We start from the raw sequence: 12,856 nt of genomic DNA, 5'->3' as shown, positions 1-12,856 counted from the left end.
CAACAAAACAAGTCTTGGTTTAGGTCCTCTTAATCAAGCTGTCCACATCACTTCCACGTCACTTCTTCTTTCCATCACATTCATCACCCTCATACATCTCTTGTCTTCATCATTCAAATCATTACTTGACACCTTCATCATCACCATTCATCCACATCATTCCCTTGTCATTCAATCTAATTCATAATTTTCATCATAGTCATGCTTCTTCATCATCTAGATCCAATTTCCTCTACCAATCTCATATTTCATTCTTAATTCAATCCTTCACATCATCATTCTTCTAATATAATCCCTTGTCAAATTCAGTCATTTCTAATCAATTCTTAATTCGATCCATTTACATCTTCATCCATAATCAATCTTCCTAATTTCATTCACGTCTTCTTCTAATTCAACTTTGCATCAATCTTCTACTTTGGACATAGGAGCATTTTCATCAACATTGGACTTTCATTCAAATTTCACATTCACTTGTTTGCGATATCATAGGGTTTTTATCAAATCAAATCAAACCCTAATCCAATCAACTCATATCAAATCAAATTCAATCAAATCATATCAAGTCCAATCCATTTCAAATCAAATCAACACAAAGTCCTAAATTGCTCCTAGTCCCAAGTTCATATTCTATCCATCCTCAAATTTTTCATCACTCTTCATCTAACATCTATGGATCCAAATTTTCTTAATCAAATGGTTGACAATCTTCAAAGACAATATGGAGTTATACCTCATGTTCAACCAGCATATCAAATCTACCCTCAACACTTCATATCCAACTCTAATCCATATTATGTTCATTATTCTTCTACCTTTGACAAGGGAAATCCACCTCATTATCCTTCAATTCCATACAATTTCATTCATAGTCCACACAATTCCTCAAACACAAATACCCTTGCCATGGAAATGGAAAGATTAAAGAATTATCTCTTAATAAGTCAACAAAAAGAGGCTGCCTTCCATGCCATGTGTCCTCTTCCCCCATGTTTCGAAGATCCTAGTCCTCATGTCCCATCCAACCCCAACCCTCCATGCAATTCCCTTTACAATCCTAATCCTCCAAAAACATCATCCGCACCTCGTAAGGGGTTTTTCACATCACTCTTAGCTAAGTGTAAAATACAAAATGAAGAGAGCCAATTACCCAAATCTATACATCCAATTCCATCTCAAGGCCTTCCTCTAGAGCATGACATTATAGATTCCTCTTCTCCTCTAGATATGAGCATTTCTCCATCCCATTGTTCCCCTATCCCTCAAGATCCATTTATCCCTCCTAGTCAATCTCATGATCCCCCTCCTAATCAAGATCAAGGCATTCCTTGTACCACCAATTCCATTCCATCTCATGAGTTAGCCTTCGTCAATCCTCCACTTCATGCAGAAGTTCCTTCCACTCCATCCACTAATACTCCCCCTTGTCAAGATCAAATCCTTCCATCTCATGATCCATGCATTTTTTAGGAATAAGGTGCCTCAACCTTGGATAATTCCTATTCTTATTATTTATTTTGTAAAATGTATTTCTGGCAAATAATGTTGATGTGTCAGCATCTTGAATTGTGTATAAGGATATCATAGCTAAAATGGCTATGACAGATTCCTATGACACGTAAGAGCTATGTTAGGAAGATTCAATGACAGGTGAAGACATGTGGCAATTGATAAATTTGAGTACTGTACACTCTACCCCAAATTTTTAGGGTTCCTATTTTCTCGAAGAATGGTAAAAACCCTAGTACGGTTACCTTTGGGAGTAACCCTAAAAGTGAAGCATATGTTATAAGCATTTTTAGGGTTGCAAAGAGAAGTATGTGAAAAGTGTATTGTTAGTACTGTGAGTAGCTACTAGAGTCTTCTGTTGTCATTGTTGAACTTGCATTGCAAGTGTATTGTAACCTTGTGTTGAAGATAATACATTGTGCAGGTTCTGGAGGGGTGGGGTTGTTTTACCGAAAGGTTTTTCCCCACTGAAAAATCTTTGTTTTATGTGTTTCTTTCTCTATCTATTTTCTTTATGCTTGGTTTTCTGAAATATTGTTATTTACATGATATTGAATTTGTAAGTGTAAAAGATTTTAATAGGATTTGCACCATACTTCTCTTAAGAGATTAGTGTAGGAAGTTGTTTCCGCACCTGAGTTTCCTTACAAGTGGTATCAGAGCCTAATCAACTTTTGATCCTAGTTGTTGGGTAGGGTTTTTTGAGCTAATCTCAAGTTGAGTGGGAGTCTTGTGTAGAGCATCCTGGATCTTATTTGTAGATTGAGATGGCGAGTTCATCATATAGAAGAATGGAGGTGGAGAAATTTAATGGCACTAATTTTGAGTTGTAGAAACTCAAGATGGAAGACATGTTGGAAGGTCGTGACCTATGGGAAGTGACTTCAAATGCTACAAGACCAGCAACTGTAGCTCAAGTAGATTGGGATATAAAAGACCGTAAAGCTAAGGGTCTCATAAAACTCTGTTTAACCGATGCAGTTCTTCTGAATGTTCTAGATGAGAAAACCGCATATAGTTTGTGGGAAAGACTTGGGGCCGTGTATCAGGCCAAATCTTTGGTGAACAAGTTATTCTTGAGGAAGAATTTTTACTCTCTGTGAATGGAGGAAGGTGGATCCTTAACGGATCATTTAAATGCATTTAATCTGTTGGCTACATAGTTGACATCAGTTGGTGTCAAGTTAGAGGAGGAGGATTGTTGCTACACACTTTTGTGTTCTTTACTAGATTCATGGAACCATCTTGTGATGGCTCTCAAAAGCACATTAGTCACTTTCAAAATGGATGATGTGGTGTCTTTGCTGCTATCAGAGGAGATGTGGAGAAAGGCTTCTATTTCAGAAAAAAGAAGCCCTTGTTGTTCATGGGAGATCCACGGAAAGAGGGAAGAAAAATGACAATAAGTCTAACAATAAGGGTAGATCCAAATCCCGTGGGAAGTCAAAGACTTCCAATAAGTCCAACGCAAAATGTTGGAACTATGATAAACCTGGGCACTTCCATAAAGATTGCAAAGAGCCAAAGAAGAAGAAGAAAGGTTTAGATTCAGCTTCAGAAAGATCTCAAGAAGATGGTGATGCATTCATCGTAGCTTTGGTAGCCCATGCATCTAATGATGTGTGGTTGGTTGACTCGGGTGCATCTTTTCACATGACCTCTCATCAAAACTGGTTCTCAAAATATGAAGAGTTTGATGGTGGAAAGGTGTACTTGGGTGATGATTCTCACCTAAAGATAGTTGGACGTGGAAGGGTCACTATCAAATTTCCTAATGGACAAGTAAAGGGAATCAATGGAGTTATGCACATTCCAGGTTTGGCACAAAACCTATTATCTGTAAATATGTTGAATGATGTAGGTGTGCAAGTTGTTTTTTCGAAAGAAGGATGCGAGATGATGAGAGGATCGATAGTGCTTGCAAGGGGTACTAGGAGAGGTACCTTATTTCAGCTAGATGCATGTATTCCTCTATGTAATAGTTCTTCATCCTCACCATCTCAACGAGCAGTGAAGAATATTGTGGTTATTGGTTCCGATGGCAATGCAAACACTTTGGAAGGTAAGCTTCCTGCAGAAAAGACAATGTTGTGGCATTTGAGATTTGGTCACATTGGTGAAAAGGGTCTCAGAACCTTGAAAAATAAAAATCTTGTTGAAGGGTTAAATGATTGCAATCTCGAGTTTGACTTCTGTGAACACTATGTCTATGGTAAACAAAATCGTGTTCAATTTTACTCTAGTTCTCACAAATCTTCTGATGTTTTGGATCTTATTCATTCTGATGTATTTGGTCCTGTAAAAGTTCCTTCAATCTCCAAGTCTGTATTTTTTGTATCTTTCATAGATGATTATAGTAGAAGGACATGGATTTATTTCCTTAAAAGTAAGACACCAGTATTTAGTCAATTCAAGGAATTTAAAGCCCTTGTAAAGAATCAAACTAGTAAGAAGATTAAGTGTGTGAGAACTGACAATGGTGGTGAGTTTTGCTCAGCAAAGTTTGAACAATTCTGTAAAGAACAAGGTATTGAGAGGCATAAGACAACTCCTTATACCCCATAGAAAAATGGAGTTGTAGAGAGAATGAACAAGACACTGATGGAGAAGGCTAGGAGTATTCTTAGTGGAGCTAGTTTAGAACAAAGGTTTTGGGCCAAAGCTGTGGCCACTTCTTACTATCTGGTTAACAGATCTCCTACATCAGCCCTTGTTGGTAAGACACCCATGGAGGTGTGGTCTAGTAAGAAGCCTTCAATTAGACATCTTCGTGTTTTTGGTTGTGAAGCTTATGCACATGTTCCAAAGGAGAAAATATCTAAGTTGGAAAAAAAAGTTGTTAAATGTATTTTCATCAGGTACAGTGCTAGTGTGAAAGGATACAAGCTTTGGGATCCTATGACTAGTAAGGTGTTGTATAGTAGAAATGTTATTTTCAGAGAGCTAACATCTTCTCCTATATTGCTACAACCAAATGAAAAAGAAAAGGAAAAAGATGTTGTTCAGTTGCCTCCTACCCTTGAGAAGACTGAATAGAGAGACCATGTTGGGTCCAATGATGAGGAGAGCTCTAGCAGCTCTGATAGTTCAGAAGAAGAGGAAGAACAACCTCAACCACAGCCCTTGAAGAGATCCACGAGAGAAAGAAAGAAACCAAAAAGGTTTGGTTATTCTATGTTAGATTCTAGTTGTGCTTTTGCTTTGATTACTAACACTGATGAGCCTAGATCTGTGAAAGAGGCTTTGGGCATGGAAGATTTAGGTTCCTAGATTGAGGCTATGGATGATGAGATGGCTTCATTAGAGAAAAAAAAAACTTGGGACCTTGTACCTTTGCCTAAAGGGAGAAAATCTGTTGGCTGTAAATGGGTGTTCAAGAAGAAATTCTATGCAGATGGTAGTGTTGAAAGGTACAAAGCTAGATTGGTTGCAAAGGGGTATTCATAGGTAGAGGGAATAGATTATGGTGAAATATTCTCTCCTATTGCAAAGTTGACATCCATTAGATTTTTCTTATCTCTTGTTACATCATATGATTTAGAGATAGAATAGATGGATGTGAAGACAACTTTCCTTCATGGTGATTTGGAGGGAGAGATTTATATGTCATAGCCTGAGCACTATATTGTTAAAGGTAAAGGATCCTTAGTTGGCAGATTAAAGAAATCTCTATATGGTTTGAAGCAATCTCCTAAGATGTGGTACCTTAAGTTTGATGCCTTTGTGTTGTCAATTAGATTTGTAAGATCAAAATTAGATCATTGTGTTTATTTCAAAGTTGAAAATGATCGCCTTCTTATTGTTGCATTATATGTTGATGATATGTTGCTATTTGGGAAGGGTAAGGGTATGATTTCTGATTTTAAATCTCAGTTGTCAGCATAGTTTGAGATGAAAGATCTTGGGGCAGCTAGGTACATCTTGGATATGGAAATCAATAGAGCCAAGTCTAACAGAAAACTTTGGTTGAGTCAGAGTAAGTATGTGAAGTATGTGTTGGACAGGTTCAGCATGGTAGGTTGTAGACCACTATGTCTTCCTATTTCTATGGGAACAAAGTTATCAGTAGATGATTGTCCAAAATCTCCTAGTGAGGTGGAGGACATGAGTAGAGTACCTTATGCTAGTGCAGTTGGTAGTCTTATGTATGCTATGGTCTTTACTAGAACAGACATTGCCCAAGCAGTGGGAGTCGTGAGTCGATTTATCTCTAATCCTGGATGAGTACATTGGGATGTAATTAAGTGAGTATTCAGATATTTGAGGGGTACATCAGATTACTCCATATGTTATCATGGTAACTCTTTTGGATTTTCGCATTCAGTTTGTATTCGTGGGTTTGTGGATTCAGATTGGGCAGGTGATATTGACCGTAGGAGATCCACTAGTGCTTGTGTGTTCACTATGTTTGATGGTGACATTAGCTGGATGAGCAAGTGACAACCTGTGGTTTCTTTGTCCACTATAAAAGATGAGTACATGGCTGCTACTCATGCTTTTAAGGCTTAAGAGATTGTGTTCTGATGTTGGTTTTGATGTAGAAAATATTACTATTTGGTGTGACAGTCAGAATGTTATTTGCCTTGTGAAGAATCCAACTTTCCATGCCAAAACGAAGCACATTGATGTGTAGTATCACTTTGTGAGAGATATGGTGGAAGATAGAAAGGTAAATTTGGAGAAGGTAGATACTGTGAAGAATGTTATAGATGCATTAATGAAACCAGTGGGCACTAAGAAGTTCAGATGGTGTTCAGAGTCTATGGGCCTTTTGGCCTATAGTGGTTAGTTCCTGTTATGTTCCTGTTGCTCTTCCAAGGTGTTTGAAAAGTGCGAGAATGTTAGGAATAAGGTGTCTCAACCTTGGATAATTCCTATTCTTATTATTTGTTTTTTAAAATGTATTTCTTGCAAATAATGTTGATGTGTCGGCATCTTGAATTGTGTATAATGAGATCATAGCTAAAACGGTTATGACGGATTCCTATGACACGTAAGAGCTATGTTAGGAAGATTCAATGACAGGTGAAGACATGTGGCAACTGATAAATTTGAGTACTGTACACTCTACCCCAATAGTGGGGTTTGGGGCATCACCCCGAAAAAAATTTTAGGGTTCCTATTTTCTTGGAGAATGGTAAAAACCCTAATACGATTACCTTTGGGTGTAACCCTAAAAGTGAAGCGCATGTTATAAGAATTTTTAGGGTTGCAAAGAGAAGTATGCGAAAAGTGTATTGTTGGTACTATGAGTTGCTACTAGAGTCTTATTTTTTCACTGTTGAACTTGCATTGCAAGTGTATTGTAACCTTGTGTTGAAGATAATACATTGTGCAGGTTCATGAGGGGTGGGGTTGTTTTACCGAAAGGTTTTTCCCCACCGAAAAATCTTTGTGTTATGTGTTTCTTTCTCTATCTATTTTCTTTATGCTTGGTTTGCTGAAATATTGTTGTTTACATGATATTGAATCTATAAGTGTAAAAGATTTTAATAGGATTTGCACCATACTTCTCTTAAGAGATTAGTGTAGGAAGTTGTTTCTGTACCTGATTTTCCTTATAGCATTCCACTCCATGATCCTCTTCTAAGTCAAGATCAAAGCACCCTTTCATTTTCCTTTCATGATCCCCCTCCATCACAAGATCCTTTTATCCCTCATGATCCCCCTTGCAATCCTAATCCTCCACATGATCCTATCCCACCTATCCAATCCATTCATGAACCCCATATACATGGACTCACATCTTGTGTTGAAAATGATAAGTATCCCATTGAAGAACACATGGCTCAAGATGTTGGTACACCTTCCACAATTCCTCCTTCCAAACCTAAAGCTCCCCATCATTCATCTTCCAAGTCCATTTTAGGACCTTATATCCATATTCCCAACCCTTCATTCCTTCCATCTATTCTAGATCCTTATGTTCCACATCCAAACCCTTCATTCCTTCCATCCATTTTGGGTCCTTACATACATCCATCCACCATATCCATATTTTCCACTTCATCCCCTCATACTCCTAATAAAGATCAACAAAGGCACACATCCTTGAATTCCTTCCAATGTTCACCATCCATACGCTCTCCTTCATGCACCCATACCATGGCCAATGGGAGCACATTGGATGCTAAAGAAAAAATGAATAAAGTCAAAAATTCACAAAATCCAAAGGATCAACATGTCCCCTCTAAAATACATGTCCAAGAAAAGAAAAATATGATCCAAAGAAAAATCAAAAGGCCACAAAGGCTAAAAATAAAAAATGTAAAAATTTTGTGGATCCCAAAGCTACTTAATGTAGCCATGAATCTCAAAGAAAGATTCCAAATGACATCCAATTCTGCTAATCCAAAGGCTTCTTGCATTCATAATCCATCCACGCTTCCACTTTTTGAATCTATTTTGGGTCCTTATATACCCAAATCCACCATCCTAAATCCATCATCTCCTTCATCCATTTTGGGTCCATATATCCCAAAATTCAAACTTTCTCCTACATATCCTCCAAAATTTCCTCTGTTCCATCACCCTTCAAGGTGTGTGCTAATGACGATCTTTTCGTCTCCTTCACCCACCCATTCACAAGTCTTCCAACATAGCATCCATCACCCATATCTTCCTCCCACCCACACCACCCCCTTAATCCAAACCTTTTCATAGGTCCTTAGTCTTCCATTTCCCTAAGCTAATTCATCCTTCTTTTCACTACCCTACCAACATCTATGTGCAAATAGTAAAAATTCCTTGAAAATTACAAAAAAAAAAAAGAAAAAAAATAAGGAAAAGATATCAAGGGATCCCATCCATGTATCTAGATGCTTGAGTCCTCCCTTCATTCTCCTATCATGTCTTCCACTTCCACTTATACATCCATTCACTTTTCCTCTTCCACTTGCACTCTACACTGGGGGCAAGCTCTAGCCATACCAAACTTCCATACATCTCTTCCATCCTTCCATCTCTCGTTCATCATCCTTTTCATCTTTGATCTTGACTTTCACTTTCCTTTCATCCATCCATATCCCTTGCACATTGTCCATCCATTCTCCTACAAACTTCTATCTTCCTTTCCCATCTTTGATCTTGACATGTTGTCCATATCTTGGATCCCACAGTCCTTGTCATGTTCATCCATTTTCCATCCATACTCCTAGATACTTCCATCCTTCTTTCATATGTCCTTGATCTTGGTTATCCCTTCCATCCCATTCATTTCATATCCCACATTTCATCCATACCCTCCATTTCATTATCCCTTTTTCATACCCTCCCTCCCATATCCCCTCTTCATTCCACTTTCATACCCATGCTCGTGATCACTATTAGAGGCTCACTACCAAAACATTCATACATGCTTTGGAAGAGCACATGCCTTCTCTTCCTCCATATGCCAGGCTTCATTCCACCTTTCCATTTTTCATGCATCCTTTCCCACCATATTTTCTTCCATTTTCCTATCCTTGGTATGGGGCATTTGGACTCCTTCGAAACATGGTCCTTGGCTCTACATTTTCTAATACCATATCATTTGGCCCCTCATATCCTTTCACCATTCTTTTCATCCACTGACTCACATTTCTTTTCATCCATTTACCATGCCTTGGCTCTCCCTTGTCATTGGTCCCAATCCATTCTATCCCTTCTATCCCACCTTCATTCAATCTAATTCTTCCAACTCCCTTCAATCAACTTCATTTTTCAATCACTTTTCCCTTCTTCTAATTCTTAATCAATTTCTATTCTACTCTCATCATTCTTCATCCTATCAACATCCTTCTTCCAATCTCATCCATATTCATTCTTCTATCTTCCACAAAATCAAAAAATCAAAAAAAAGTATCACTTGTGCAATCAATACTAATCCAATCAATCTAATCTTGCAATCTTGTACATCAATCCTTAATCAATTCATCACTTTGACCCAATCAGCTGATAATCCATTATCCATATTCAATCATTATCATAGGATGAATCCTTACCAATCCTTGGATGTGCATTACGCTTAGCATTAGCGTTGCCATCCTTAATCAATCATTATCAATCAGTCCATTCATGGGTTTTCAGCTTGACTAGGGGCAAAATGTTGATTTGCTTTTAGTTTTTTGTGCATGTTTTCTTGTTACTTGTCTACATTAGTATTTTTTGCATTTCTCATGGTCTTTGCATCCTATTGTCCCAGGAATCATGGTCTTCCATATCATGGTTTCATAAGGCATATGGTTGTATTAGACCCATATTTTCATATACTTGACACATTGTCATCTTGGTTCCTCATACCTTGGTGCATAGTGTTGACTACAATATCAAACTTAGGTTGTTCACACCATTGCAGCATAACTCTCGTCTGTCCTTCCATCCATTTCAAGAGAACATTCGTGTTCTCCTAACCTGCATGTCCTCTTGAGGGGGCATACCCTTCCATCCTCGTCATTCTTCCATGATTGGGGCATCATGCTACTAGTCTTATCCTTTCATCCACTATGTTTTATTCTTCTTTGATATAACATTACTAATGCTATATCAAAGAGGGGCAAAATGTAGACACCTAAAATTGTCCAAATCCCCTTTTCCTAGCCAATTAAATAAATACTTATTTAATTACCCTACATTTAATTAAATAAATTTACATTTATTTAATTGTGTTCACCTTTCCTTGATTTAAATAAACTAATGTTTATCTAAATCCTAGCCTTTCCTTGATTTAAATAAACTAAGGTTTATTTAAATCCTAATCCACTGACTTTAATTAAGTACTTTATTTACTTAATTAATCCTTGCCTAATCCCACTTGGAATTAAATATTACATTTAATCCTATTTGAGCACATGGCTCCTACCTTTAACCCTCACCTAACCTCACTACTCCTACCTAACCCATCCTCCTAAACCTATCCACTTCCTTAATCATGCTTACCTTTTCCTAATCATCTTGCTAATTACCTTTTAATCCTAAGTGTGTGCTCACACATGTGTGAGAGATGTTCACACTTTCCTCATCCCTCATGTCTTCCATGCCTCTTGCACACTTGTCCTCTTGCATGAGAGTCAATTTGTCTCACACATGTGTGAGAAGCCATGCTTCTCACACCTCTTGCACACTTGTCACCTTGCATGAGAGTCAAATTGTCTCACACATGTGTGAGAAGCCATGCTTCTCACACCTCTTGATCATGTCACCATCAAAGGTTGCTCACCCCTTTGAATGGTTAAAACCCTAATCCACATGGAGTCTACTTGGCCTCCACCTCGTGGACACCTCATCGATCCTGAGAGATCCTAGCCCTTCATCTTGCATTAAATCTCAGCCGTCTGTTGCATCTCATTTCTTATAAAAGGATAGCTCTCTCCTCATTTCCACAAGAACTATCTACCACATTGTTATGCTATTGGATTTGTGAGCAACCACATCCCATAATGTGAAATCATCAATCACTTGGTGATTTCATGAGGTTTGCATTAGTAGTTTGAGTCATTGTGATTTCATTTTATGCTTTTTACATGTTTATCTTGCATATTTTGAGGTTTGCATGATCATGTAAGAATAGACATTAATTTCTTAATGTTTATTTCATTTATTACATTTTTATGCAATACAGTATCAGATTCCACTGCTGATTTGTTTCAAGGTACTAGCAACAGGAAGATCAAGATGTCCCAGAGAGAAGTTCCCAAGCTAAACAAAGACAACTTTGTTGCATGGCAAAGTCTGATGAAGCTGCACCTCGGATCAATAGGTGACTATGCACAGACCTCAATCACAATTGATCATGTAGACCCTGTAGGACCCCTCACTACAGATGACATGAGCAAGAAGAAGGAGCACAATCAAGCGATGTTAGATATTGCTTCAGCACTAATCTATGTTGAGTATAATGACATCAAAGAATGTGGTACTGCACATCAGATGTGGGAAACATTATCAAGAATCTATGTAGGATATGATAATGTCAAGAGAACCAAAAGAGAAATCCTAAGAGGAAAGTTCGATAACATGAAAATGGAAGAAGGAGAGAATGTTGCTTAGTACGGTGCAAGGATGAAGGAAGTGGTAAGTGCCATAAGAAGCCTAGGAGGACAGTTAGTAGAAGAAATAGTATGTAGCAAATACTTGAGAACTTTGCTTCCTATCTATGCTATAAGAGTATCAGCCATCCAAGAGCTAAGGTGTGTACCAGGCAATGCATTGTCATTTGAAGGAATAATTGGAAGACTCACTGCCTTTGAGCTATCCAACTTTGACAACAACAAGCCAAAAAATTTTGAATCTGCATTCAAAGTCAAGATGACAATAAAAGACAATGAGGAGGTGGAAACAAAGAAAAAGAATGGAAAAGGAAAGTATGTATCTAGTGACAGCAGCACTGATGAAGATGATGTAGACCAATTGGAGGCATTACTAGCAAGAAGATTTCATAGAGGAAGAGGGAAATTCAAAGGTAAGATGCCAATCATTTGTTTCAATTGTAATGAAGTTGGTCACATTGCAGCTAGATGTCCACAAAAGAAAAATTACAAGGATGGAGGCAACTTCAAGAACAAGGAAGAGGACAACAAGGACTACAGAGGTAAAGGCAAAAGATGCTACATTGTTCAAGAAGACTCTGACAAGAATGATGATGAAGTAGTCTATGTGGCTATGAAATATGAATCAGATGAAGATGAAGCAACTACCCTAGTAACCTACATGAACAAGAATGATAAATGGATCATAGATAGCGGATGCTCTCATCACATGACTGGAGATAAAAGTAAGTTCATTCCTTTACTCAATATGAAGGAAATAGTGTTAGATTTGGTAACAATGCACCATGTCAGATCAAAGGGAAAGGTAGTATCAAGCTTACTGAAAAGATATCATGTGATAATGCATACTATGTTGAAATCCTGAATTATAACTTGTTAAGTGTCTCATAGTTAGGTAACATAGGTTTTGAATTTGAAAATAGAATTGCCAAGATCTATGATTCTCAAGGAAATCTAATAGGAAAAGGTGACCAGACTAGAATTAATTTGTTCTACCTATACATGGAAGATGCTTCTTGTCTCATTTTTCAAACTAATGATGTATGGTTATGGCTCAAGAGGCTATGTCATGCAAATTTTGACAATCTAATAAGCATCAGCAAAATGAAGAAAGTCAAGGGTCTACCAAAGTTGAAGAAGCCTGATAACACCATGTGCAAACAATGCCAACTAGGGAAGATGACCAAGTCAACTTTCAAAAGCAAGGCTTATACTTCTAATGAAGTATTAGAGCTAGTTCATACTGACTTGTGTGGTCCTATTGAAGTGCAAAGCTACAAAGGTGATAGATACATAATCCTATTTGTAGATGACTATTCAGG

This window comes from Cupressus sempervirens, chromosome 1, assembly GCF_028749045.1.
Source record: "Cupressus sempervirens isolate cs-2001-9-10 chromosome 1, ASM2874904v1, whole genome shotgun sequence".
Taxonomy (NCBI): Eukaryota; Viridiplantae; Streptophyta; class Pinopsida; order Cupressales; family Cupressaceae; genus Cupressus; species Cupressus sempervirens.
The sequence above is the reverse complement of the archived record's forward strand: the minus strand, read 5'-3'. Positions refer to the sequence as shown.